This window comes from Chiloscyllium plagiosum, unplaced genomic scaffold (genome assembly GCF_037043375.1).
Source record: "Chiloscyllium plagiosum isolate Xiang-an unplaced genomic scaffold, Cpla_swu_hap1 HiC_scaffold_19, whole genome shotgun sequence".
NCBI lineage: Eukaryota > Metazoa > Chordata > Chondrichthyes > Orectolobiformes > Hemiscylliidae > Chiloscyllium > Chiloscyllium plagiosum.
The window spans coordinates 48,716,536-48,740,167 of NW_028270157.1; the positions used below are offsets into that span (position 1 = coordinate 48,716,536).

The window sequence follows — 23,632 nt, forward strand, 5'->3', positions numbered from 1 at the left end:
TACTGAAGAGAAGCAAGATAGCATCAGCCCTGGGCACAGTGGTACACATAGGATTTGGATCACCATTTTGTTCCGAAATTGAGTAAAGGACTGTGCTTGTGGAAAAAAAATTACAACCTACCATTTGAAACAAGTCTCCCTCAGCTTTTTTATTAAACGATGACTACTCTAGCAAAAAGTGTAAGCATTCAGCCATTTTAAGATATAAGCTTTCATCAAAGCCATGCTGAAAATATACCACAATTGAAAGAAAGATTAACTGAGCAAAAATATGAAAATCCTCTTTTTGTAGTTGAGAGGAAAAAGACAAATTTAAAAACAAGATATTGCACTGTCAATAACTGACTGCTTTTGTGAGGGACCTTTGCCCACCAGCAGGGCACTTTTAAAATTCAATTGTGTAGTGCATATAAGATAGCCCATGAAATCAGAATGTTATTAGCTTTTAATCTATAGTTTATCAGTTTGTTTTCAGCCCAGCCTAGATAGGATAAAATTCTGCTTTGTGATTTAACTGGCTGATCTTGTTTTCTTCATCATTATTTTCCACCCTTGACATGTGTTCAAATTCAGCCCTAATAAATTGAAGGATGACTTTTAAGGATGACTAGGTGCCACAGAATATTAAAACACCTTTCTTTGCCCTCTGAGGCATAGGTTAAATCTAACCCAGACAAATTAAATGAAACTTTCTATTTTCTGTTGAAGGATGTCTCATAGTCTGTTCAAAGACTGCTGTTTCACCTTTGGGGTAGAAGTTCAAACCTAGCCCAGAAAGATTACATTAAGTCTCTGCTATTTGATTAACGAATGAATGTCACTGTGTATCAGATCACTTTTTATTCCCCTCTAAGACAAAAGTTCTGATTCAATCCAGACAGTGAACATAATCTCTTCCTAAAAAGACAAAAGTGAGGAATGCAATTATCAGGAATGTTACTTTAATGCAGTAACGTGCACAAGTACACAAGGAAGATAAAAGGTGGGAAGCTGAATGACCTTTTTTTTAAAAGGTTGCTGAAGCTGGATATTCTACAATTTACATGGGTCATGTAAACTCCTAATAGCAGCAGCAGTGAAATGCACCAGTGTATGAGAGTAAACTTGTAGGGAACATAAAAGTGAATTGTAACCATATGAAATAACAAAGATTTGAGAAGAAAAATGCAGATCCCTTAGTGTCCAAACTGAGGGAATTGATCATTTGAACACGGAAATGGCAGAACAACTGAATAGCAATTTTAGTTCTCTATTTGTATAGAATGATACCCAGGTTTTTAGATACAAGAAAAGTTTAGGGAAATTGGGCTTATTCTCCGTAGAGTAGAGAAGATTGAGAAGTGAGGTGCTCAAAATTATGAACAATTTTGATAGGGTAAAGGAGGATATTTTGTTTCCATTGGCGAGCATGTCAGGAACTAGAGGTCACAATTTCAAGATTGTCAGCAAGAGAGATAAGATTGAGATGAGGAGAAACTTCTTTACTCAGAGTTTCGAGGATTTGGAATATGCTGCCTGGGAGAGTGGTGGAAGTAGGTTCCACAGGAGGTTTCAAAGAAGATCTGGATATATGTTTGAAAGTGATAGGCCTGGAGAATGAGATTAGCTGGGTAGATCTTTTAGAAGCCAGTACAGAATCGATGGGTTGAATGGCCTCCTTCTGTACTATATAAAATTCTAGGTTTCTATAATTCCAGGATTTAGTGAGAAGGGGGAATTGACGTAATTTGAATCAATTAAAAAAGAAGTTAGTATTGGAGAAATTAGTGGGGCTGGATGCTGACAAATGACCAAGGCTTGATGATCAACATCCTAGGATACTAAAGGAGGTGGCCATAGAAATAACAAATGCTTTTGAAAGCTTGTCATTTTTGAAAATTCAGTCAATTCTGGGACATGATCAGCAGACTGGAGGATGGTAAACATAACCCCAACATTTAAAAAAAAGGAGGGACAAAACTTGGGATTACACATCAGTTACTCTAACATCAATAATAGAGAAAATGAAAATGAAACTCTTAGTGCAACTTAATTGGGCTGAATAGTGGGGTAATTGAACCTCACTATTCTGCAACCTGTGATCTCCATTAAGGTGATCAATTTGCCTGAGTGACCTGTTATTCAAGACAAAAGTAACACATCAGGTCTAGTCATTGTAAAGAAAATGACTATTTCTTGGGAACACACTTTCTTTAACAAATAGAGGAAAAGGATTACCAATTTACTACTCTGCAACTTGAACCATACCCCTATAGAACCCAAATACACACTCCACTCCTTCATGAATAAGACAGACAGATTAATACAGAAATTGAGTGGAAAATACAGGCAAAGCAAACAAAATGCTGAAGATCAGAAGTCCAGATCAAACGGATGAGTTATGTTATCTCTCTTGACACTTTTGATTTTACCAAAGAACGCACAGTGTTTTCTGTAGACTGATTCAATTCTTTGATTCAATTGTTGATCACCTAGACCTAGGTCTTTTCTTGTATTCAAATTCCTTCTTTAAGTTTCCTACCTTTCTTTATGTTTTCACTCACATAGAGAGAAGGAGAGGGATGTGTTCTGTTTGCCAACCCTGGATGTTTTGGCTGCACTGCCTTCACAGGTTTGCAGCCAGACAATTCTGTGGCCTGTCAGCAGGCAGTTTTCCCTTAAACACTTGTCACAATGATGTAACAATCTCAATGTGCAAAAGTAGCATTACACTATATAACTATACCATACAATCCCACTTGATTTTCCAAATTGCAAATTGCACACTTTGGCCTTCAACTTTCATTCTGCATCTACAGCATTTTGCATTCTGATCTGTGAAGGGGATCTTAGGGAATTGCCAGCCATCCTTTCTGTACCATGCCTTCCTTTCACTCTATCCTTCTCAAATTCATGGTGGCAACAATAAAAGCTTTAATTTCATGGATGAGCTCAATTGTTTGACATTGCTGCTGTCCCTCTCGTGGCTGCAACTCCCTAGTCTTCAACATGGATTTTTATTACAAAAAGTAATGAGTTTTTAAATTCTTCAAAGCAAATGATCCCTCTGATGGCTTCATCAGAGAGTATAAATACATGATATTTATACTTAAAATCTGTATCCACTTTTTTGATACAAAAAGGGATGCTTGACCTCTCCTAGGACAGAGAATTTGGTGCAAGGTTCACTTCTTTCCTACATACATGTAATTAATGATTAAACTAATAGTAGAATGCACACTGAGGTGTGTGAGAGAGAGCTCTTGCTCTTTTAAGAGTTTGAGAGAAGATATGGTTGTCAAAATTACTTTGCTTTACCATTTCAAAATTTTTAGGTTTGCCCAGGCTCCTTCCTCAAATTTTGAAACTTTTGCCTGGATGCTTCAGGAACTAACTCCTACACATCCAGAGCAGCCTTTCAGGTAGTGTCATAATCTATGCTTAAATTTCATGTGCTCTACCCATTAACTTTCGTTGTACGGGAATCCTCCAGCTTTCCTTCAGCCACTTCACATGAATAAGCTCCTCCAAAGGTTAGTTTGTATTTTGTTTCTATGATCAGGGGATCAGTGTGAGAAATAGTTTCTGATCCTGATTAGAAAATCTGGGCTGAAGTCAGAGATTCCACTGGAGGGTCTAAAGCTACTATGTGTCTGAGAATGTCCTCAGCCACAGGAAGAAGAACAAGTGTGTGACATTTCCCTCCAATGGATATTTGGGAAATACTGTGATTGTTTCCACTTATAATTGATCACATTTCAGTTGTCACAGTCCTGTTAAGTTCTTTTTGTTTCTTCCAAGTCTGTAAGATGAGTGCATGGAGTTTTGATGCGAGTTTTGATGCGAGTTAAACCCAACAGCTTTGAAGACCTAGACTGGAATACTGTCGGTACTGAATGCTTTGTTTTTTTAAAAAAATCTATTTGATTGCTTGTTGCAGGTCTCCCATTGATGAATTCAACCTCCGAGTACTAGGGGATAGCCTGAATTCTATTAGTTGTCACTGTGACTCACTGTCGAGAAGGTGCTGAAAATGTTCTTTTCAACATTGGAAGATAGTATTATCAGCCTTAAGAAGAAAATCACCATACTTTGAACAAAAGAGATTTTGTCCATTTGACCTATAATGGACCTGGTGACTTCAAAAAATCATTGCATGTCTTGATGATCAACATATTGTTCGATCTCTTGAGTTTTGTCTTCCCTTCACATGAGCTTTATCTCTCAGATTTGTCTTTGGGCATTAGTCTTGTTGGAATGCTGCCTTCTTGACCTTGGGTTGTTCTGCTAGACAATGAAAACAGCTTGTCTTTGTTCTGGAGGTCACACATTTCAGCATCATTTTCATTAAACCAGTCCAGTGATAGAGAGGGGGAAAATAATTCCAATTTCTCCATCCTAGGCTTGACCAAACTTTCTGTACGGCAGGCCACATTTCAATTTTTCTCTCACTCACAGGGCCAGTGATCAAATTTCAGGAAGATAAGGTTTGGCACAATAGGAAACGAATTTCAAAAATTATATTCCAAAGCAATAAATTGATAATGTCAATTAGTGTATAAATAAAACAAAGACCATTAAGAAGTACCAAGCAGCAGAGATAACTAATAAAACTATTTTTGCTACCTCAGTTAAGCAGAACTGGAAACAGTCAGACCAGACCAAAAGTCCCAAATCACTAGGGAAAGGGGTAAGGATTGGGATCGAGCTGAGGAATTGGGCTTATCTAATTCTGATCTTGCAATCACTTCTGGTGGTGTACAATCTGAGCTGGCCTCAGTAAAGTTCATACAAAAGTAGGCTGCAGGCAAATTAGGTTTCCTCCTCTCTCAGCTTGTTTTGCAGAGAGGTGTTTGGGGAGAGGAAGATAAGGGAAGAGTGGGCGTTGTCTGGATCACTCAGTCTCAGGATTCACACACTCAATTGCATTATCTCTCACTCACTCCTACAGATATACACACTTCTTTTCACAAACAAACACACATTCACACACACTCACTCTCACAGACACCTGCTGTCATTCTCAAGGACACATTCCTTCACACACACACACATTCTCTCATGGACACTCATTCTCTCTCTCTCTCTCACTCTCACACACACGCACACATATTCTCTCATGGTCTCTCTCTCTCTCTCTCACACACACACACACACACACATTCTCTCTCTCTCTCTCACACACAAACATTCTTTCGTGGATTCACTCTCTCTCTCACACGTTTTCTCTCTCTCTCGCTCTCTCACTCACATTCTCTCATGGACACTCTCTCTCACACGCACACACATTCTTTCGTGCACTCACACTCGCTCGCTCACTCACACATATACCTTCTCTCATGGTGACTCACTCCTCACTCACTCACACACACACACTCTCTCATGGTCTCTCTCTCTCTCACACACAAACAAACATTCTTTCATGGACTCTCTCTCTCACACACACACACACGCATTCTCTCATGGACGCTCTCTCTCTCACATACACTCACACACATACTTTCTCTCATGGTGACTCTCTCACTCACTCACACACCTCCTCTCATGGTCTCTCTCTCTCTCATATACACACACACATTCTTTCGTGCACTCACTCACACACACACACACACAGACACACATTCTCTCATGGTCTCTCTCTCTCTCACACACTCACATACTCACACACTCTCTCTCATGGACAGTCTCTCTCTCTCTCTTTCTCACACACATTCTTTCGTGCACTCACACACACACACACACACACACACACATTCTCTCATGGTCTCTCTCTCACACACACACACACACACACCTTCTCTCTCACGGACTCTCTCTCTCACACACACATTCTCTCATGGACTCTCTCTCTCTATCACTCACCCACTCTCACACACAAAAATTCTTTCATGGACACTCATTCTCTCTTTCTCTCTCCTTCACATGTACACACATCTTTTCCTCCCACATGCACAAACTCTTTCACACTGTCCTACACATGCTGTCTCTCTTGTTTCCTCCTTTTACATCCTTTCACATTCTCTTCCTCCCTCCTAAATACTCCACTCTGAATTGCCATTAACTAAAGTCTTTCTGGGGGTATGAAGGACAGAATCTAGTCTTTGCCTAAACTGCTTGCCATCTGGTCCCTGACTCAGCCACCACCTAATCCCTGGACATCACCACCTAATCAGGCATCCTGTCCCTTGCTACTTGGTTCCCACTACCAAAGACTCAGGCTGAATGAAGTTAGTGCCATTCACACAATTTTCTGCTCTTTCCACCAGTGAGCCTATCATTAGAAAACAGGTTTTGATTGAAGGGGAATATCCTTACAGAGTCTTCCACATGTACTTGCCTATATTTGGAGAACTGGTTGTGAGCTGAACAGGATGCTATGGTGGGAAACAGTCTGCGCCTGTTAGAAAAACCTGCTTTCGTTTCCAAACATGACTGAGTTTTTTTCATACTGGGTAAATTTCAAATGCATTCTCTCTATGGCCCTGAAAGAATTCTCAACAGTAGTGAGCAGAATTGGTTTAGCGTGACCTCTTTGCTCTTGTACTTTCTGCCTTTATTTATAAAGCTCGGGATCTTGTATGCTTCATTAATAACCTTCTCAACCTGACCTGCCAGCTTCAAAGGTTTGTATACACACATTCCAGAACTTTGTTTTTGAAACCCTCTTATAGTGATATTTAGTTAGTTCCCCCAACCATCCTACCAAAAGCAATTACTTCACCCTTCTCTGTATGAAATTTCATCTGGAATGTGTCTACCCATTTTACCAGGCTGTCTTATGTCCCCACAAGATCTGTTTCTATCCTCCTGACTGTTTACTATTTTTCTGAGTTTTGTGTCATCTACAAATGTTGAAATTATGCCCTGTATATCCAAATCATTAATATATATCAAAACTGTAGTAGTCCGAATACTGACCTCTCAGAGACAACACTACACATTTCTCTCCAATCTGAAAAGAAACTGTTTAAAATTATTCACTGTTTTCAGTCCCTCAGTCAGCTTCATATCATTCAGTCATTGCCACTTTAATCCTATGAGCATGTCAAAAATTATATGGTGCTTTATTAAACAATTTTCAGAAATCCATATACAGATATCAACCGCACTACCCTCATCAAACCTCTCCATTACCACAAAGAACTCGATCATGTGGTCAAACATGATTTGCCTTCAACAAATCCATGCTGGCTTTCATTTATTAGGCAATATCTTTCCAAATGACAATTAATTTTATTCTAGATTATGTTACCACCACGTTTTCTCATCGGTAACATTAGGCTTACCGACCTGTTGTTGACAGGTTTGTCCTCTCCCCTTTTTTCAGTAGGAGTATTACATTTACAGCCATCTAATTTTTAGGAACTACTCACATGTCTCTGGTGGTTTGGAAGAATGTGGCCTCTGCAATTTCCACAACTACTTTCATCAGCAACCAAGGATGTAACCCATCCAAACCAAGCGACATTCCCACTTTGAGTTCTACCAAGCTTTTAAGGAAGAAGGGAAAATCTTACTTGTATGTAAAAGTTTTAAAGCCACAAAATGTTGAAAGGACTCACAGTCAGTGACATTCTTTTGAAACATAGCATTGTTATAATACAGGAAGTGCACCAGCCAGTTTGAACATTACAAGCTGCAACAAACAGCAATGTGATAACGACCAGATAATCTTTTTTGTTTGTTGGTTAAGGGATGAATATTGGCCAGGATAAGAAGATAGCTTGGGTTAAAAACAATGACTGCAGAAGCTGGATACCAGATTCTGGATTAGAGTGGTGCTGGAAAAGCACAGCAGAAAAGCAGGAAAATCCTGCTCCTCAGATGCTGCCTGAACTGCTGTGCTTTTCCAGCACCACTCTAATCCCTAAGAAGATAGCTTCCCTATTCTTCTTCTAAAGAGTACAATGGCATATTTTACATGCACCTCAACAAGCAGACAGAACCTTGAACTCATCTGAAATACAGCCGTTCTTACAGTACAGCTCTCCCTCAGTACTGCACAGGAGTATCAGCCTTGATTTTTATTTGCTGAAGCCCTGAAATGGGACTTGAACCTTATGACTCTGAAATGAATGTGCAGCTAGCATTCAAGTATCTCCTCTTTATCAATTTAAATGTAATTTCTACCTCTTTCCATCTTCCTTTTCTGTGACTTATTTCCTAAGGATAGATGTGGCATATTGTACTTTGACCAGGCCCATTGCATCCACAAGAGGATTTCCTTTTTGGTCCTTAATTAGCTCCACCATTTCTGTGTCTCCCCTATTCACATGATCAGGTTTACGATTGGTCATTTATGATTCTTCTGAGGTCCCTTTTTTTGTTACATGCTAACCAATTCTCATAAATCTTCCTTGACACTCTTATTGACTTCCTCATTTTTCCTGTTATTCAGCTTATTATTCTGGTATCTGGTTTGAGCCTAAAATGATCTCTTCTGAACTTCTTCATTCACTGTCTAACCTGTCAGGCTTTCATTCTAATCAGCCTGGGCCACACTCCTTGCTCCAATCACTGAAAATAGCTTTCCTCTAGTTGAGTTTTTCCAAATGTAATTGTCCCCGTCCTTGCCTCCCAACTCTCCTTTCTTGTTCAACTGGAAGCATATTAATCAAGAACATTCTTCTGTTTACATTCCAGGCATTCTTCTCCCTCTTTAGCCTTTAACTGTTATTTCACTAGTCAAGATTAAGATAAATAAAGCTCCCCAATGTCACTACTCTTGTTCTTGCACTTTGCTGCATTATCTTCTTCTCATTATCTACACTCGGTAACATTTAATTGTGTTTCCAGTAGTACAAAAAGGAAAGGGGGCTGCTTAAGACTGCTCTACCTCAGAAGTACCTCAAAAACTGAACAAAAGGTTAAGCGATTAATTTCATGCTGCTACTGTGCAGTGGCTACGTGAGTGGTATGTTCCATTAACAGGATACTGCCATTATTTCAAGAAGACATTCTGTTTACCATACGATTGAGCAAAGTTATTTATGAATTTCAGTGCTAGTGCTAAACCAGGTACGTAGAACATACATCCCAGTAAACAGTTAATTAAATCAAACACCACATTCATTATAGGAAAAGTACTGATTGTACTCAACCTGTTAGCACTTGCAAAACAAAAATAAAATGTATACTCTTGAAGAGGACTGCAATTGGGAACATTTACTGAACAATCCTGAGCGTGTGCTAGTATCTATACTAACACCTAAATCAAGATAATCAGTTAAGCTTCTAACAAAGCTCATTTACACATGCAATAAGTGACATGCACAAGGACAAATTCTCAACAAATGAAAGGAAATATTCAAGTCTTGTGCTTTTTGTGGAATAGCGGGGAGCTTGGGAGTGGGAGGTGGGCTTTAAGTCCCTGTTACACTCACCTGAACAGCTCAGCTTATCTACTTCCCAACCAATCAACAGCCTTTTCCTCTGTATACAAATTTGAAATGTTGCATTCTTGTGGTTGTCCTGATGAGTCCAGGATGAAAAGTTTTATAAAATGTAATAAAAACCCAGAAGTGAGGGGGAATCCAGCATGTTTAGCAGCACAGAATAAGACTTAACATAACTCTTGGTCATGAGACAAACCTCCTATTTTGTACCTCCTTCATCCACATTTCTAGTGCTGCATTCAAAAACCTTGGAAACTAAACTCTCCCACGTTACACTAATCTTCCCCAAATCCCAGGTCAGATTCATTTTTTGCATTACTGTCAGTATTATTTCCAGATACAATGCCCCTTCTAAGAGGTGCAGGTAAAATTTAAGTGATTCAAGCCACATACAATACTGTACCCCTTGCTCCTCTCTCAATTTGTGATCAAAATGGTGTGGTTTATACTGGCTAGACACGGAAATCACTCAAAATAAGCAGACAAACAGGACAAATTTGGTATACTACCTACATTGCAATGGACGGGCAAGGGATAATTGAGCATCCTGATCCCCATACCCATCCTGAGGCTTTCATTTTAGCCCCAGTGCTTGCAATTATAGATATTATCTAATCAATCTGTTCAGAGAAGTTATTACACACCTCTGGGGCAGGACCTCAGGCCTCCTGGTTCATAGACAGGGTCACAAACACCGTGCCACAAGAGCCTTTTTATGATTATATTGGTGGTTAAGATTAGATTTTCTATCATGGCTATATTATTAAATCAGGTACACACTTTAATATAGGATTAAATTAATTATCCAACATTAGATGGCATGTTAGACAGTCATTTCAGAATTGTTTAGGAACAAAAACTTTTTTATTGTTCCATATTGTGATAAATAACTTACTTTAAGTGTACACACATTTTGAAAAATATATGAACTCATTAGAAGTACCTTTTGAGACAATGGCCTCCACATTATTTTAGCATAAACCACTTAGGAAGTTTTCTTTGTGGCATCCAGATTTCCAAAGGCATAAATCAATACAACTACCAGTGTATCCATCAATAATTCTCTAAAATATCCTTTGTTATTAAATATTCTTCTTACCCTGCTGTGCAATGTCTTTGTCTAATAGAGTCATAGAGTCACAGAGATGTACAGCTCAGAAACAGACCCTTCGGTCCAACTTGTCCACATATCCCAACCTAATCTAGTCCCACCTGCCAGCTCCCAGCCCATATCCCTCCAAACCCTTCCTATTCATATATCCATCCAGATGTATTTTAAATGTTGCAATTGTACCAGCCTCCACCACTTCCTCTGGCAGCTCATTCCACGCACTCACCACCCTCTACGTGGAAAAGTTGCCCCTTTGGTCTCTTTTATATCTTTCCCCTCTCACCCTAAACCTATGCCCTCCACCCCAGGGAAATGACTTGAGTACTTATCCTATCCATGCCCCTCATGATTTTATATACCTCTATAAAGGTCACCACTCAGCCTCTGACGCTCCAAGGAAAACAGCCCTAGCCTATTCAACCTCTCCCTACAGCTCAAATCATTCCAACCCTGGCAACATCCTTGTAAATCTTTTCTGAACCCTTTCAAGTTTCACAACATTCTTCTGATAGGAACACATTAGACTTCCTAGATAACAAATGGTTGAAAGTATAGTTGTTTCTGAACATAAGCGTGAAAGTGTTTTTCAGTAATAAAAATCATTAAAGCTGTGAGTTTTCATCTGTATATGTCATAAACCTTTATCAATGTCATATGTAATTTACAATGCAGTAATGATGAGAACATTTCCATCCGAACTCTGCCCTGATCAAGTGTTTAAGATGAACATATGATTTGCATATTGCCAAGTCTTGTTTGTTTTGCGTGAGATCAACAGAAAGCATATTCCCTTATTATTAAGAGTACAACTGTTCCTTGACAAATGTATTTTATAGCCATGAGGATGAAGGTTTACAGATAAATCACGTTATGTAGTATGTTTAAAGTAGACTGGATTAAAGTACAAGACAGTCCAAGATGGCAGCTGTGTAAGCCCTTGACTGCACTGTGCCTCGGCTTAGCACTCGTAGCAAACTTCCAGCTTTCAGCAGTATGATAATAAACAGGTTCAACGAGGATGAATTGGCAAGATCAGTCCACCAGAGCTCCTAACAGCAAAAGCAGAACACTGCTAATATACAGTTCACATCTAATGGTGGCCTAACTCAGTGGTAGTGTACTCAGCTCAGAACTTGGAAGGACGTACATCCAAACCTAATTCCACAGAATGGAGTATATAGTCTACACTCAGTTTTGGAGATATTGTACTGACCAAGTACTGCATTATTTGAAATGCCTTATTTTTAAATGTTAAGTCAAGACATGTGGATATAAAAGATTCCGCAGTACTAGAGTCATAGAGCTGTACAGCACAGAAACAGACCCTTCAGTCCAAGTCCATGCCAACCAGATATCCTAACCTAATCTAGTCCCATTTGCTAGCACTTGGCCCATATCCATCTAAACCTTTCCTATTCATAAACCCTTCCAAATGCCTTTTTAAATGCTGCAATTGTACCAGCCTCCACCACTTCCTCTGGCAGCTCATTCCATACACACACCACCCTCTGTGTGAAAAGGTTGCCCCTTAGGTCCCTTTTATATCTTGCCCCCCTCACCCTAAACCTATGTCCTTTACTACTTAAATAAGAGGTGTCTTTGCCAACATTCAACTCTCAATTTACTCACCAAGTTAATAATAGAGAAGTTGCATATGGTTAGCAAAGAGAATCATAGTAGAACCAGAAAAATGTTCAGAGGATGTTCTGTATGCAAAATTGATTGATAGATTTTGAATGTACCTACAATTTCAGACTACCCCCTATTTCATGTTTTGCCTGATCTTTTTGGCAATTTCATAAATGTATCTCTAAACCTGGGTGATCCAAGGACCGATAATGATTCTTCTGCAGAACAAAGCAGAAGGAATCCTTGAAACCTTTACGAGATTATATTGCGGAATACCTCCAGGTTATTCCAATGAAGGACACATTCAATACGCTAATGGTGTGATTGGATGGGGGGGGGGGCACGGGGAAGGGAATTCATGTGTCCTATTGTAACCATGTCCTGGAACCACATCTGTCACATGATATAACTACATAGAATCACATAATTTCCCAGGGCTGTGAGAGAATTGCTTTTGTGAATCAAATATTGGTGACAGCTGGTCCCCTTAAAATACAAAGTACCAAGACCTTTGCTTGAGAGTAAGAATTACCTTCTAGAATCCAGTACTGTGGTCATAAATGGCTCCATGAACACATGGCTTCCATCATTATTCACATAGTTACTGACATTGTGAAATAAAACATCTAGGACCAAACAAGCACAGTCTAAACACCTTTAGGAGTTGTATCACCTTGTAAGCATTACACAGTCATCTCACGTTGCTGTTAATTGATTCTGGAATCAAAATATGGTTGCTTTCTCAAGCAAATTTGTTTCTCATATTTATCCATAGCTAATTGAAAGCTGACAATTTCAAAGCATAAAAGTTAAGGGCAGTTCTGGCCTTGAGAAACATGCTGTTCTTATCTTTTAGAGGAATTTTACTGCAGGTCTGATTAGAATATATGACACTTCTCTATCACAGCTTTCTTTGTAAGCTCAAGGCTCTGCAAGCCTGACTCCTCTGACAGAGACATGTGCAGCCCTGTCTGTAGATTCCAAGATACAAGCAGTTACGTAAAATGTCATTTCTTCTAAAATACATGGACAATTTGCATAATAAACTTGTGATCTGTTGAAGATAAAAAGCAACATACCAAATAATTCTAGAAAGACTCCTGAAAAGCTAAATTACAGCAGAAAAGTAACCAAAAATGACAAAACTGCAAAGTGGCCCTACAATTTACTGAACTCCTTAACCTTTAGCGTACTCATCAGCACCGAGAAATACATGGTACCAATTTAGACATGTAGTAGAACGAGGGCCATGCTGGTGAAAATGGAGCAAGATAATGTACATAATACCACTTGGACCCTACTTACATGCACTAGCCACAATCTGGTAGCTGCTTCCTGGACATATTACAATCCATCCTGCAAAATCACAAGGGGCAACGAAGTTTGAACAGATTTCATGTAATAGAAGTTCACCACTTTTCAGTAGCATTCAGTTCACGTCCAAAATACTATGATCAATGAACATTGATTTTTTTTTAAAATGTACTCTGTAGTTTTTAAGCATGAGGAACCATACAACCATATTGTGGTGCAATTCTATCGTGCATTTCACATCATGGTGCAGAGATATGCAAAGAGAAGATACAGCGCTCGAGCCAAAGCAAAGAAAGATTATAAAAGTGCCCAAAAGTTTAAAGGGTAATAGCTTTTAAACATGCACTTAGTGAAGGAGAAGGTAGATGGTGAAGGGACTAGGAAGATACAAGTTTTCTTATTCACTGGCTGAATGATCTTTTGATGTACTAGGCTGTTGGCTGGCACAAGTACAACTTAACTCAGAGTGGCTAGGCTGGATTTCCAAGTTTTAGAATGGTTTCAAGTTTGGATTTTATCCTCTCATAAAACCAAGCGATAAGGTATTTCTGGCATGTTCCCTGGAAGGTGTGGGTGAACTGATTTTATGATGACCTATTTTATGATTGGAATCTGTCCTGAACATGGATGGGCACACCAAGTATTATTCATTGCAGGCTTCTCCGTGGAACTTCTCAATCTTCCTCTTACTTAATGTGCTGTGCCATCTTGCTGAATCAAACAGACCAGAAAAAAAATCTAGAAGGCCAAGCATCTTGTCCCAGGAAAAACAGTTGCTGCTAGCAAGAAAATCTGACAGGAGAAGTATCAATTAAATAAAGAAAACACTAACTGGCACTAATTAGTTAGATTAACTTTCATCTATAAAGTTGTTATTTGATATTCGTTTGGGAGAATTTCCACAGTTGTCAATGAACTGATAGTCATCCATTGTGTATAATTTCACACTTGACTAGGACCAGAGTTGCTGGACAGCATTGAAATGAAAACTTTGAGTTTTTCACGTTACATCTTATATGTTGTTAGTTATGAAACTCCTTGTAGCTGCATTGTTTGAGACTTAAGTTAATTTTATAATCCAAGACTATTTTGAAAGTGGTGAGAAACACTGGTGAAAGATTTTCTTTAACCTTATTCAAAACCTACCCACTTTGACAGATTTAAAATCAGGCCCATTACAATAAAGAGCCACCTGGGAAATGTTACCTTCGTACAATGTTTGTGCAAGTAAATGTATATTATCAGATCCTGCACTATGTGGTGAATGATTTAAGCTACTAATTGCCCAGATGGCATTTTTATTGCCCAAGTGGCAACAACACTAAGAGACTGGTATTTGCACTGCTTTCAAGAAGGAAGGAAATATCCTAGGTTAAACAGTATCATAGGAAAACCAAGAGAAATGTTGCTCTTAATACTAAGTGAGAGCTCAAAGCTAGTGTCAGAACAACTCCCACAATAAATGTCAAAAGAAAACCATAAATTTTTTTATCCATTACAACTGAAGTTCAATATGCTATTTTGTTTCACATTTATTGAAAGCCTGCTTTTTTTTTTTGCAGTAAATTTGGTTTCTATATCAACCAGCTAGGTCAAAACGCTGTCTGGATAAGTCTATTATTAAGTAACCATAATTGTTACTTAACCAATTAAAACAAGTGCCAATCACGTATGGAGTCAATGTTTTAAACCAAATGCTATCCACGTTTCAGTTGAAGAAAACATATTTTCTAATCGCCAGATATGTTCGAGTCTTTCCAACTGGTCCACCTAATAACAGAAAATTGAGCTCTATCTGCTTGTTTCTGTAAATTTGATATAGGGAGAATGAAGCTGTACCTCTAAATTTTTTTTAAACTGCTGGTACTAGCAGTTATTTGCACTGAAGATGATGCTACCTTGAGATAGAGATAGGAACATATGCCAACAAAAGGGACACTCTCTCAATATGTTTAATCCCACCTTTATACTTTTATATGCAGTTTGTTCATGTCCAAATTATGGTCTGTCTTTGTTCCTCCACCGTTCCTCAAGTCCATTCAATACTTTATATTTTAATCAACTACTTCAATAATGTCACTCCACACCGCTGGAATAGGTGGAACTTGAACACTGGTCTCTTAGCTCAGAGACAGGGACACTAGCACAACACCACAAGAACCATTTCATCGGGCACTTTAAGTAGTTTGGGTTTTTATAGGCAAGTGTTGTGAAAGACATTTAATATTTGGTTAAATGCTCACTGGAGCTCACTCCCAGTCAGATTGTATTGATGACCATAGTGTTATTTCATTTTCCCACTGAAATGCAACACTTCCATAAGAAACCATTGTTGTTGGAGTTACTGTTGAGTCTGCAATGCTGGGAAGTATATAATACTCCTGATAGCCAATTGGTTAAGGAAGAAACCAGAGTCAACCTTTACCTGGAAAAACTTATTCATGGAGTGAAACACCTGTATCCTATCCTTGTTCCAGGATGTGTCTCCTTAAATGTAGTCAAGTACCATTCAATCAAAAGCCTCTGCTTCTATTTAATCTTAAATCAACATTGTTAACAAAGTGCACCAAATAAACTCTCAAAAAACAAGATCTTTTTGAGAAGATATGTCTTTCCTTGCCTTAGGAATATCAGTTGAATGCCTGAGCAGTCATAGACCCATTTCGTTATTAATCAGTCACTGCTTCTGACTACAGTTTGAATTATATTTTCCCCTACAGTACAAGTGTCACTGTGGACCAAGTATATGTTCATTAGCCTGGAAATGTGTTTTGTCCACTGCATTTAGAAACTTTATTTTTGTATTCTAGAAATATTGTTTCTGTCGAAACTATCATAGAAGTGCATTCTAGCTCCTGAATTGGATTCCACAACAATTAACACCAGTTTGAATGGGCTCCAATGTAGACCTATGATTTTATATTTGCCACTTCTAATTATATATTTCATTTATAGATATTGCATTCTGAATTTGGAAGAAAACCTGTGAAAATATAGGTACAGTATTGTATCTCAAATCCAGCAATATAAAATGCAGAACTGTCCAAAAACTGGACATGTGTTTCTCAAGCACTTTTCCCAGGAACAGAATTAAATGTGAAGAGGCCATTCTCAAGCTGATTTCTGAGGACAGAAAGTGCTGTTTCTGAGTGTGGCTAATTTCAGTCTAAAGGATGATGATCTGGATTACAAGCTGACAAGCAATTTGATATTGCTCTTTGTTTTCTTCTTGCTGGTGTGTTTATAATGCTGGCTGTGATTGGCATCATCGTGGTCCAAATGTGGTAGAAACTGAGAAACCTTCACTCAGACAATGAGGCAGTATTTAGAGGTCAAAGGCCCACAGTCAGGGACAGCACAGATTTATTTTGCTCTTATCAGAGGGGCCTCATTTCCTGAAATTATCGCCACTGTGGCTCTTCAATATTATTTCCAATGGCCCAGAGAGCAAAAAAAAATGTCTCACTTATAAGAACTGAGTTCTTGAGCCTAACTTGTACTCAGTATTAGAGAAAAAATAATATACTCAAAAGGGCCTTAAGCAAAATGATGGTGATAGTTTTATAATAATAGTTTTTTAAACAAAGCTGCCTGTTCCACTGGCAGGAGCATTCCAATTGCAATATTCCTGGACATTTTCAGGGAAGAGAATCAGAAATTCACCATTTTCTTGGGCTTTATGAAGTCTGTAAGAAGCAGCTGTTAGGGAGCCCAAAATCCTCTAAGGTCTTGGTCACAATGGGGTTGGATTGTGGACACTATAGTGGCAGTAAGAATTGCAGAAGGTTGAGGTACAGGTTATCTTCTCCTTCTGGGCAATCCCACAGCAGTGAGGACAATTTCTTCCACTTCAGTCTGATGAGTTCTGAGATGATGATCAGTCTGATGTGTAATCTGCATGTACATCAAAGCTATGGATAGATGGAATGCTTGGAAACTTGTGTGCTACTTCTGCTGTCTTGACCTTGCCTCTGTAAAATTCCTGACAAAGCTTCTCTATTACCTTCCCAAGTAAATCTTCCTCATTTTAGTTAGTCACAAATCATGGACATCCATGAGTCACAGGGGTGCTTTGAAGAATCCTTAAAGCATATGCACTGACCTCATGAGACTCTCCTGCTATGACCAAGTTCCAGGTAAAGCAGATCAACTATATCTATAGATCAGCAATGATCTAACTGGAGTTCAAAGGCTGCAGAACTATCCCTATTTAAAAGAGAAATTTAAAGAGAAGGGACTATATCTCAATCCATGCTCTTCCCTCAGCCCTGATTATCATGGTGATTAAAATAGATTTGGGTTACTTTTATATCACAAAATTAACATGACTATTAAGCAACAGTCTGATCAAGGTGTTCAGAGCACATCATAAAATAATTATGAGGTTTATGATTGTTAACTGAGTTTTAACCTCTGATATAACCTAAAAGTCTCTTCTGTATATGTCATATCCTAAAGGCATTGATTTCTGCAGACTTATCAATCCATCAGTTCAGGATTAAAACATTTCAGATCCTAAGGGGACTTGACAGTGTGGATGCTGAAAGGATGTTTCCACGTGTGGGAGATGCTGATCTAGGGAACACAAATTTAAAAATAAAAATATCATTAAAGATGGAGATGAGAAGGAATTATTTCCTTCAGAGAGTCTGGTGTCTTTCAAGTTCTCTTCTCCAGAGAGCAGTGAAGGCAGGGCTATTAAATACATTTAAGGTTGAGGTACAAAGATTCATGACTAACAAAGGGAGTCAATGGTTATTGGAAATATGCAGGAATCAGCCATGATCATGTTGAAAGGCAGAGCAAGATCGAGAGAAAAATGGCCTTCTCTTTCTCTGAATTTGGATGTCCATTTTGCTGAATGTTTGATGCAGCTTTCAAAATAATCACATTTTCTATCATTTAACATGGGAAAATTACTTCCTCTGCATTTGTAATCTTAAATATTTTGAAAAATATCTATGTAAAGGAGAGGTGCAAAAAGATGCTTGCTGTTTGATAGAAAGAAAGGTGACAATTCTTTTCAATCTGTTAGTTCTCATCTCTATAATTTCAGTACCTTTCTTTTACATTTTTTTAAGCAGTTGATACACACAGATCAACTTAGGGATCCAATTTTTAAAAATCACCAATACATCAAAAAATCCGAGCCCAGATTCAATGATACTCTCCAAAACAACAATATCTAATTATAAATGAAAAGAAAAAGTTCAGCAGAAATTACATTGGAATTTGGGGTTATCATAACTGCAGGAATACCCAACATTGTATCACTTTTATAATAGAGGAAAAAAAGTAAAGGACCTCATGCTACAGTTTGCTGCAATACTGGTGAATTGAGAGATTGAATAAATTAGTGTTGAATGTGATTGTGATTGCTGGTATTGACGACTGGTATTGATGCTGAAGCAGAATGAGAGTCTTGACGTCAAAATCCAGCAGATAATCTGGACAGACCCTATTCAATTAAAACTCATATTTAGCTGCTATGAGATGTGCTTTTGCCATTTTTAAAACTAATCTAATTTTATTTTAAATGAAAAAAATGTGGTTTTGCAACTTAAGGCTTTCACTGGAAATTGAGATTTAGATGTCATTTTGTAAACCAAACACATCTATGACTTGTACCTACAGTATTTCTATAAACAGTGTACTTCACATTCAAGATGTAACATTGACTCATTATTGCTTTGTCCTGACCTCAGATGCTCAATCAAATGACAGCCTAGAGCCAGGTCAATGTATTATTTAGTTTCACAATATGCTGATAAAGCAACATCAGGAGCGATTAGACTTGGCCAATGTCATTGGAAGAATAACTCAGTTCCAAGTTCAAAAACTACTGCTCAAACATTTGCCTATCATTTCCAATCTCGAATGTCAGTCAGGGAGGTGTAATGGGGTGCAATGATAATGGCCCCACCTTTGGGCCAGGAGGCAAAGATTCAGGTCTCAGTTGCTTCATGAGATGCATCTGAAACAGTGATTGAAAAATCAGGAACTTCAGCTATATGGAGAGATTAGAGAAGATTGCTTTGACTTTAAAGCCAATAAAGTTACAAGAGATTTGCTAGAAGTGTTGGAAATGATGGATTTTGAAACAGTAAATGAAAAAGATCGTTTCCAGCTGTAGAATGGTCAGTAACCAGACAACAGTGTGGTGGGAAGAAAGGCTTGTGTTTGTGTAGCCCTCATCACATCTTAGTAATTTATAAATCCCTATTGAATATAATGAATCATTTTTGGAGAAACAGTCACTTAGATAGGCAAATCAAGGAACTTGTACACACTTGATCCTAAAATCAAGAATAAGGTCACTAAATACTTTCTCAATTTTTTTTTGCTCAGCGTAATTGAGGAAAGAACATTGCTGAGAGAGCTTCTTTCTCTTCTTCTAATAGTACACTAATTTTTAGCATCTTGCTGCACCATTAGTAAAGGCAAGGAGGGCTCTCAGAAATACTTTATGCAAAGAATAAGTTATTGACAAGACAGCACTCCCTTGGTGCTAACTATCATGTCAATATAAATTACATGCTCAAATTACGTTATCATCACTCCTGGAGTGGGGCGAGGACAAACAACCCTATTGATTCAAGAGTCAAAGATTAAACCAATAGGTCAAATAGACATCCATTAGACAATATTTCCCTCCTACTGAGTCTGCCAATTAATACACAAGAGACACAATTGTAATGCATGTTAACATTGGTTCCACCCATTTAGTAAATATTCTGCCCAACATAAAATGTGTACTTGTTCTTTAACTACAATCAACAGCCTCATTAAAATCAAAATCATTTCACTCATGAAACAATGTGTTGTGATGACATCTTTTATATGTCATATCCAAAACTGTCAGATCAGCAGACCACAAATGAAAAAGGAGATCTGGAGCACATTTTAAGATGGTCATCCTCTTAAATAAAACCACAACATTCCCCTGACTGGCTCATTGCCTTTCCCACATTAAGTATGTTCAGTTGTTACAAATGTTTTGAAGGCACTTTATACCTTTTATTTGAAAAGAAATAGGAAGTCATTGTTCCATAATTTGCTAATTCTCAACTAGAAGAACTGATGGCAAAGAATTACACTGAAACTTTTGTTCACATGTATCCTTGTAAAAAATGAATACTTCTAAAACTTCCACTAGTAGACACTGTACATGCTTATATGAACCCTCATTTTAAGCAATGTCTCATCAGTCTTGGGCCTGAGCCTTTCACTACAATCAGTGGGAATTGAACCAGCTGCTTCTCATATGAGACTGGAACCAAAAGTTGTAACCTTTAATCTGTACAGGTTTTCCTGATATAGGTTCTCAGCCTAGCTAAGGTCTTGTGCAAATTTAAGGGTGAGTCCAGAGCGAATTTTTTTTAAAAACTGGTTGTGCGATCACTGATATGGCCACATTGGTATCAACCTCCATTAGAATCAGGTGACCATTTAACCTGACATTTATTTTGATTGGTTTTGATTTGGATGTCGCTAAGCAATTTACCTGTTCCAACCCAGATCTAGGTGGACTTAACAGGGTGTGTACTCTTTTAGATACCGGCCTATGGGTTCTCTTACTTAATTCAGATTTAGTGGGAAACTCTTGGTATCATGAATCTGCATACCCAAAGCAACTTCAATGGCTTGCCAGCCCGGATCCTGAAGAAAATTTTAACTGTTTGGCTGAGATTTGAATTTGTTGTGGGGTTTTGCTCTGGGTCAACCTAGAGTCCCTCCGATCGGGGGATATGTCCCAAGTGAGACTATGCAATTGTCTGCACTTCAGTGATGTTCCCAAGCTTGGTCAGCCTGGCAACTGTGTCTGCTTCCATTGAAATACCCTGCAACTCAAATGCTCCACTTGCTGTATTTTCCAATGATGAAGCCAGTTGTAGAGCCTGTTTGAAGCCCAATTGGACTTCAGCCAGTAGACACTTTTGCATGGTTACATCATTAATCCCACATATTGACCAGCCTCATGAAGGGATAAATCAAAGTCACATGCCTCTGCCAGTCATCTTAACCTAGTCAGAAATCCAAAATTGAATTTCCTGGTTCTCAAATTTGAGTAAAAATGATAGCAACTCAGAATTAGAGGAGGTTTGGGGGTCACAATATTCCTTATTTAAATCTGAAAAGCTTTCAAGAATTGAATCTGGTGCCTCAAGGAAAGTTAGGAGGTATTGTTAGCAAGTTTGCAGATGACACCAAAATTGGAAGTGTAGTGGACAGAGAAGAAGTTTACCTCAGAGTACAACGGGATCTTGATCAGATGGGCCAATGGGCTGAGGAGTGGCAGATGGAGTTTAATTTAGATAAGTGTGAGGTGCTGCATTTTGGAAAAGCAAATCACAGCAGGACATATACACTTAATGGTAATGACCTGGGGAGTGTTGCTGAACAAAGAGACCTCGGAGTGCAGGTTCATAGCTCCTTGAAAGCAGAGTTGCATGTAAATAGGATAGTGCAGGCGGCTTTTGGTATTCTTTCCTTTATTGGACAGACTATTGAGTATAGGAGTTGAGGGGTCATGTTGCGGGCTGTACAGGACATTGGTTAGGTCACTTTTAGAATAGTGTGTGCAATTCTGGTCTCCTTCCTATTGGAAGGGATGCTGTAAAACTTGAAAGGGTTCAAAAAAGGGTGGAAGGATTGAGCTATAGGGAGAGGCTGAATAGGCTGGGCTGTTTTCCCTAGAACATCGGTGGCTGAGGGATGACCAAATAGAGGTTTATAAAATCGTAAGGGGCATGGATATAGACAAGGTTGTTTTCCTGGGGTGTGAGGAGTCCAAAACTAGATGGTATTAGTTGAGGGTGAGTGGGGAAATATTTAAAAGGGATACAAAGGGCAACCTTTTCACGCAAAGGATGGAATGAGCTGCCAAAGGAAGTGGTGCAGGTGGGTACAATTACAACATTGAAAAGACAAGAGGATGGGTACATGAATAGGAAGGGTTTAGCGGGATATGGGACAAGTGCTGGAAAATGGAACTAGATTGACTTAGGATATTTGGTTGGCATGGACAGTTCTGGTCGCCTCATTTTAGGAAAGATGTGGAATCTTTGGCGAGGGTGCAGAGGAGATTTACCAGGATGTTGCCTGGAATGGAGAATAGGTCGTACGAGGATAGGTTGAGAGTGCTAGGCCTTTTCTCATTGGAACGGCGAAGGATGAGGGGTGACTTGATAGAAGTTTATAAGATGATCAGGGAAATAGATAGACAGTCAGAGACTTTTCCCTGGGTACAACAGAGTGTTACAAGGGGACATACATTTAAGGTGAAGGGTGGAAGGTATGGGGGGGATGTCAGAGGTAGGTTCTTTACCCAGAGAGTGGTGGGGGCATGGAATGCACTGCCTGTGGGAGTGGCAGAGTCAGAATCATTGGTGACCTTTAAGCGGCAATTGGATAGGTACATGGATTGATGCTTAAGCTAGGACAAATGTTTGGCACAACATCGTGGGCCGAAGGGCCTGTTCTGTGCTGTATTGTTCTATGTTCTGTGCTGTACATCTCCATGACTCTATAACTGACAAAGCTGCAGTCCATAGGCTGTCAGGAGAATCACTCATTGCTTTTCATCTGCCCCAGTGTTGTTTGCCCAGAAAAGTAATGAATTCTTTCCACATATTGGGCACAGTCTTTGGTAGCAGGGTTGAATGAGTCAAGCTTCTCAAACAATGGCATGACACAAGCAATGCTTACCCAACTCAAAGATGACTGCTGCGAGTTTCTTCAGGAATATACTTTACTCTTATCACCATTGAAATGATTCCACAGAGGCTAGTATCCTGTCACCAAGTTACCCTTTATTAACAGGAAAGCCTAAGAATCTTCACATGAACTGGAGTGAGTTTCTTGGGCTTGGTTAATCTCATGCATCTATACCCCAACACTCATTTCCATCCTTGATGTCAAAGTCAATTCTTTGAGACACAATGCTGCCACTAGCAGAATTGCAAGCACCAAAACACTACTTTCCAGGAGACTTCAAAGCAAGAGTGCTACTGACTATTCATCTAAACCAATGTGCACATGGCACCAGAGAATCTGCATAATGAAAATGGACAGAGGTTACTGAATAGATACTTCCAAATCAAACCATGCTGCAAGGTGTCCTGGAAACATCAAAGATCCTCTGAATGGGCACCAGCTGGATAGATTCTCACCTGATGTAATACCTTCAGCAGTGTCACCATGC

At 38.8% G+C, this 23,632-nt stretch overlaps 1 protein-coding gene across 1 annotated transcript in view; it reads right to left on the reverse strand.

Annotated features, from left to right (window-relative positions):
• Nucleotides 1–23,632, reverse strand: part of wnt5b (wingless-type MMTV integration site family, member 5b) — a 145,168-nt gene that overhangs the window by 105,083 nt on the left and 16,453 nt on the right. The window lies entirely within an intron of this gene.